Genomic DNA, 6,261 nt, shown 5'->3' with positions numbered 1-6,261 from the left:
ATCTATCTATCTATCTATCTATCTATCTATCTATCTATCTATCTATCATCTATCTGTCGGTGTTCTGTCCGTCCATCTCCCTCCGTCCCTCCCTCCTTCCCTCCCTCGTTTCCCCCCCCTCCCTTCCTTACTCCCTATCTGTCTGTCTGTCTATCTATCCGGTTTTGACACAGGGTTTTCCTGTGTAGTCTTGGCTGTCCTGGAACTTGAACTCAGAGCCTTCTGCCTCTTGCGTGCTGGGACTAAAGGTATATACTACTGCCCACCTGGCCAAATATTGTATTTTTTTTATTATATTTACATATTATGTTTTTTGAGATAGCGTTTCTCTGTGTAGCTCTGGTTATCCTATACTCCTTTTGTAGACCAGGATGGCCTTGAACTCACAGAGATGTGCCTGCCTCTGCCTCCTGAGTGCTGGGATTAAAGGTATGCTCCACCACACCTGCTTTTTAAATTTTATTTAATTAATTTATTAACTTAAAAATTTTTAAAACTGGGTTGGAGAGATGGCTCAGAGGTTAAGAGCACTGGCTGTTCTTCCAAGGGTCCTGAGGTGAATTCCCAGCAACCACATGATGCCATGATCTGGTGCCCTCTTCTGGTGTGCAAGTGTACATGCAGGCAGAATACTGTATAAATAATAAATTATTCTTAAATTTTTTTTTTTAATTGAGCCAGGCATGGTGGTCCATGCCTTTAATTCTAGTACTCGGGAGGCAGAGGCAGATGGATCTCTGCGTTCAAGGCCAGCCTGGTCTGTTAGACAGAGAAACCCTAACTTGAAAAACAACAACAACAAAAAGATTTTTTTTTTTATTTATTATTTTATGTATGTGCGCCATGTTAGTGCCTGGTACCAGCAAAGGTCATAAGGGGGCTTCAGATCCTCTGGGACTGGAGTAACAAGGTTGTGAGCTGCAAATTGAACATGGGTCCTCTACAAGAGCAGTCAGTACCATTAACCTCTGTGCCCATTCTTAGCCCTGAAAATAGTGTCTGATTGATTGCGTTGTTCTCAACAACGTGCTTAGGCAGCAAGGATGGATTCTGTGGTGTACAACACAAGTATAGGCTCTCTTCTTGTTCTTAGGCAGAAGAAAGAGAAGACAATTTTCCTTAGTTGATACTTTTCAGAAGACTAGATTGGTGACGAGGTGTGCCCTGTCTCTAACAAGGGACTTCAGCCAGGCCATTTGTGTTTCTGATTCCTATATTATAAAGTAGGTTGGAGGCTGAGGCCCATCCTAGAAGATTCTATGAGAGTTTAGGGAGAGGGCCTTGGAGAACAGAAAGTCAGTATTCTAGATTGTTTTCAAACCCGACTCCACATTTGGGACATACTTGTGTGCCTGTGACCTATATAACTGTTCCCTGTTCCTGATATGGGACCTCAGGCAGTAGTGGCCGTGTTTCTAAGTCAGTTTCTGGTCAGAATAGATTGCAGTTTGGTCCTGATTTGGATAAGGAAAGGCATGGGTGTGGAGGATCATTTGAGAAGCTGTGGAAAGAGATAGAAGCCAGATTAGAAAAGCAAACACTGCTAAGAGGAGGGGTGAAAAGATAACACGTAGTGAGTGGTAGAGCTTTGCTTGTTTGCTCTGTTAATCCGTAGACACTTGGAGGAAATGGATTGCTACAAGGGTCTATTTGGGGCCAGTGAGGTGTGGTGACTAGGGAATACTATGTGCTAGCAGTGGGACTCAGAAATGGGTGCAGAGATAGTGGCTAGTCTTGTGTTAGCAGAGTTATGACAGAGCAGGTAGAGCCATTTCATGACTGGAAAATGAGGCAGTGAACTTAGACCGGCCACAGTTGAGGAATGGTGGTGTCTGATAGATAGTGCTGTTGAGTGTTTCCAAGAAAAGCTTCAAATGTTTTGTGCTGATAGAATTGGGAAAATATGCAGTGGAAGGGAGACGGGATACTTTTTTTTAAGATTTATTTTTATTATTCTAGGGGTGTGCGTGCGCGTGCGTGCTATTGATTGAAGGAGCCTGCAGAGGCCAGAGGAGTCAGATTCCCCTGAAGAGGAGTTAGATGCAGTTGTGAGCTGCCTGGTGTGTGTGCTGGGAATTGAACTGAGGTCTTCTAGAAGATCAGTGCCTGCTCTTAACCACTGAACCATCTCTCTAGCCCCTGAGAATTTTAAAGTCGCACTTGGTTACTTATTTGTGTGTGTGTCTTCATTCATGCGTGTGCCATCGAGCATGTGTGAAGGTCAGTGGACAACCTGGGCAGTCAGTTCTCTCTTGCTATTGTTTAGATTCTGAGGACTGAATTGTAGTTGTCAGGCTTGGCAGCAAGCACCCTTCCCCACTGAGTCATTTTGCTGGCTTGACAAAGGAATTTTTGGGCATCCAGTTAATGAAACAAACCTTTATCAATCCCTGGAAGCCTGTTAAGACATGGATAAGGGGATCCAGGCAGTTGCGCATCGTCACCTCATCCTGATAGCCAACAGCTGCTGTGAGTAGGACCTGAGTAAGTGAGCTGGAGTTTCCGTAATAGTGAACTCCACAGACTGATTATCTGAGAGGCCACCTACTCCACTCACCCTTCCTGGCTTAGCTGTCTTTCACATGCTTCCTGGAAGACTAAAATTTTTTCTGGGCTGGCTTTATTTTTACTTCATCTTTGTGTTTTCATTTACTTATCGTATGTGGGTGTGTATGCCACAATATGCATGTGGAAATTAGAGGACAGCTTGTGGGTGCTCTGTCCTTTCATCAGGTGGATCCCAGGGACCAAATTTAGGTCATCAGTCTTGCCAGCAAGCACCTTTACTGAGCAGTCTGATAGGCACCGTTGTTTGTTTTTTACTTTTTTTAAGATTGTTTTATGTGCATGAGTGTTTTACCTAAAGCAGCTGTTGCTTGGTGCCCATGGAGGTCAGTAGAGGTGTCAGATCCTTTGGAACTAGAGTGATGGACAGTTATGAGTCACCATATGGATGCTGGGAGTTGAACCCAGGTGCTCTTTCCCACTAAGCCACTTTTCATGACCGAGGCTAATCTTAGGTTTGTGAGCTCCTTCTGTACTTCTGATTGGGATTGTAGACAGGCACCACCACTTGTGCTGTGTAGCCCAGGCCAGGCCACGCCTGCCTCTGCTTCCTTCCTTCCTTTCCTTCTCTTTTCTTTCTTTTTGTTTTTGTTTTGTGTTTCAAGACAGGCTTTCTCTGTGTAGCTTGGCTAGGCTGTCCTGGAACTCACGCCACCTGCCTCTGCCTCCCAAGTATTGGGATTAAACTCGTGTGCCACCATCAGCTCTGTCTCTGCTTCCTGAATGCTCAGATTAAAGGCATGTGCCACCATATGCCTGGTTAAAAAATATGTTTTTGAGACCGGGTATATTATTGAACATTGTAGTTTAACTTGTCTGCTTTTTAATTGGTTATGGTTTTTTAAAGGTCTCTCTAATCTATATTTTTCTCCTGCTTCCTCTAGTCTTTGTCTTCTTTAATTTACTGAAGAACTTGAGCCTGAAGGGTTGCATCCTGTATTTAAGAGATAGTGCCTCAAAGTAGTTCTGTTTCTTCTGTGAACTGGCAGCTGGATTCCGAGCCATCAGTTTCAGGTTTGGTTTCTTTGGTAAGGTGGTGGGGGTGGGGAGGGAGGAGAAGGATATAGTTGTATTTTCTCCTTCTGTGTGGCTGATTTGTTTTTGCTGTCCTATATTTTGTTCCTGAAATAAAAGTATCTAGAACACTACTTTTGTGGAAGGATATGGGGCCCGAGTGGAGGCTGGCTTTGTCAAACCAGTCTTCCTAGCATGGGTGTGACAGACATTGCAAAAAGAAAATTCTGGATGCCTTTCGTGGTTGATTCCCAGGGTTAGGTCCCTTTTCTTAGTCTCTTCTCTGTTTTTTTTTGTTTTTTTTCTTCTTTTTTTCTGAAGATTTATTTATTATGTATACAATGTTCTGTCTGCATGTACACCTGCACGTTAGAAGAGGGCACGGGATCTCATTATAGATGGTTGTGAGCCACCATGTGGTTGCTGGGAATTGAACTCAGAACCTCTGGAAGAGCAAGCAGTACTCTTAACCTCTCAGCTGTCTCTCTAGCCCCCCTTTCTTAACATTGTTCTTTTCCCTTAACTGTCAGCTTCCCTGATTGTCGTTTTCTTCCCACAGTCCTACCTCTTTTTCTCTATTTTCTTCCTTTCTTCTTTTGTTTAAGCAGTGTTATGATTTATTGAAGTTTGAGGATCAGGATATAGTTCTTAGTACTCAGTTGCTCATCACCTGGGGGACTGTTGAAGCCTGTGTTCCCCCATCTGTAAAATTAGGGAGTGTTACGTATGTTTTGGATGGTTGTCTTAAAGATTTTCCTTTTACACTGGGCGTGGTGGCATATACCTTTAGTCCCAGCGCTCGGGAGGCAGAGGTAAGTGGATCTCTGTGAGTTCAAGATCAGCCTTGTCTACAGAGCTAGTTCCAGGGACAGCCAAAGCTACACAGAGAAACCCTGTCCCAAAAAACAAAACAAAACAGAACCAAAAACAAACAAAAATCTCATTTTGCAAGTCTTTCTTGAGTTTCAAGGCTCTTTTAGAGGGTTTTCCTGTTAGGAGATAGTTTTAGCTGTAAGGAAGTGGAGATGTGAGAACAGCCAGAATTTAATCTCTATTTATAGCTACCTCCTCAACTAGGTGGGTGGTCTCTGGGATGGTGGTCATGCCTTCACTTGCTGGTCTGAACTGGTATAGAGACTTGCCTAACAGGCTGGACACCTTCATGTATCTGTGCTGTCTTTATTTTATAGTTAATTTACACATTTCAATTTTTATTTATTTTACACTTAAATAATTTTAAAAATGTTACACATTTTTATTTATTGTATGTATGTCTGTGTAGGTTGAGCCATCTTGTCAGCCACCTACATAATTTTGAAATCAAGTAAATTGAGATTTAATGTATATTATAGTACAGGTCTAAGGTGTTTGTCTGTCTGTTTGTTTTGAGATAGGGTCTCACTGTGTAGTCCTGGCTGGCTGAGAACTTGCTCTGTAAAACAGGCCAGACGTGAACTGACACATGTGCTGGCCTCTGCCTCCCCCATGTCACCGTGTCTGTCTTGTCTTTTGATTGGTGATGTGGTGGACTGATCCCATGGATTTGTGCATATGGTAAGCGTATGCCCTGCCTTTGAGCTGCACATCTACACTCTAGCCCAGGCACTCCCCAATGTAGTGGAGCTAGACTGCCTACCTGCCCCAAGTCATGATGGAGTCCTTTACTTAGCTGAATTCCCAGCGCTTAGTTTTTGTTTTCTGGGGAGAAAAATGTAAAGAATTTTAGTCAGGGAGGTGTGGGCTGTGCTGGAAAAGGCTGCAGAGGCTGCTGGGTACTGCTGATTAGCCATATGTAGGAGTGAGTGTTAGGCTGCTAGCACAGATGGGTAGTGAGTCAAGTGATAAATCTTCTGCATTGAAATAGTTGCCGTAATGTGATTAGATCAGAACCACTCCAGAGTTTGCTGTTAGAAGTGGCAAGGCAGGAGTCACGTGCTAGGGTGCTCGGGCTTATAGGTTGAAAACTAGGAGGGGACTTTTGGGACACCTTGCCCTTATCTCAGGTGGGAAGTGTAGATGGGAGCTCCCCAGCCTCAACATACATTAGCCCAGAGGTTGTTATTTCATTCTACAGGCTTTGAAAATCTACTCATGAGTGAAGTTTCACCAAAACTGTAGAGGATTTTTATTGATGCTGCTAGTTTTTAAATGAAGCATAATTTACAGGTAACATACATAAACAAAAAGGGCTCTTGACATTTTTGTGTGTGTGTGCTTTGATGGTGGGAGTGTCAGAAACCATTGTGGGCACCAGTTTCCTGAGGTTAATTGTTCATGTACAAAAATTATGCTGATCAGAAAGAAAGGCCAGAAGTGGAAGTAGAAGCTCTGTGTGCACTGGCCTGAGACAGAAGGTTTTTCCCCCAGTGTCCCAAGATCCTGGTGCAATTCCCTGGGAAAACTGGCTTTTCCCATTCTTCTAGAGCATGCTGTCATTGGAGGATAGCACACACAAACTTAGAGGTTTGGAAACAGCTTTAGTAAAGGTGACTGTTTTTCAGAGCACTGAGTCTACAGTGTGGAGTTATTTGTGAGCTTAGATGCATTCTCTGGCTTTTCTCTCCTGCGCCTGTTCCTGTTGCTCTGAACTTCTGAGTTGTTCTGGGGTTGGGCTGTGTGGTGTCAGTTTCTAGGGTTGGCTTGGAGGATACAACACAGGGAAGCAACCACAGAAGCAAAAAA

General features: G+C 43.6%; 1 protein-coding gene across 7 annotated transcripts in view; it reads left to right on the top strand.

Annotated features, from left to right (window-relative positions):
- Positions 1 to 6,261, top strand: part of Dag1 (dystroglycan 1) — a 37,799-nt gene that overhangs the window by 16,986 nt on the left and 14,552 nt on the right. For 4 of the 7 annotated variants that reach the window (XM_055629726.1, XM_055629728.1, XM_055629725.1 and 1 more), the window contains exon 3: positions 3,450 to 3,579. The exons of the other annotated variants lie outside the window; for them this stretch is intronic. The gene's annotated coding sequence lies outside the window, so the exon portion shown is untranslated. The remainder of the gene's footprint in view (positions 1 to 3,449; positions 3,580 to 6,261) is intronic. 7 annotated transcript variants of the gene reach the window in all.

Source organism: Psammomys obesus, unplaced genomic scaffold (genome assembly GCF_907164565.1).
Source record: "Psammomys obesus unplaced genomic scaffold, mPsaObe1.curated_primary_1811, whole genome shotgun sequence".
Taxonomy (NCBI): domain Eukaryota; kingdom Metazoa; phylum Chordata; class Mammalia; order Rodentia; family Muridae; genus Psammomys; species Psammomys obesus.
The sequence above is the reverse complement of the archived record's forward strand: the minus strand, read 5'-3'. Positions and strand labels throughout refer to the sequence as shown.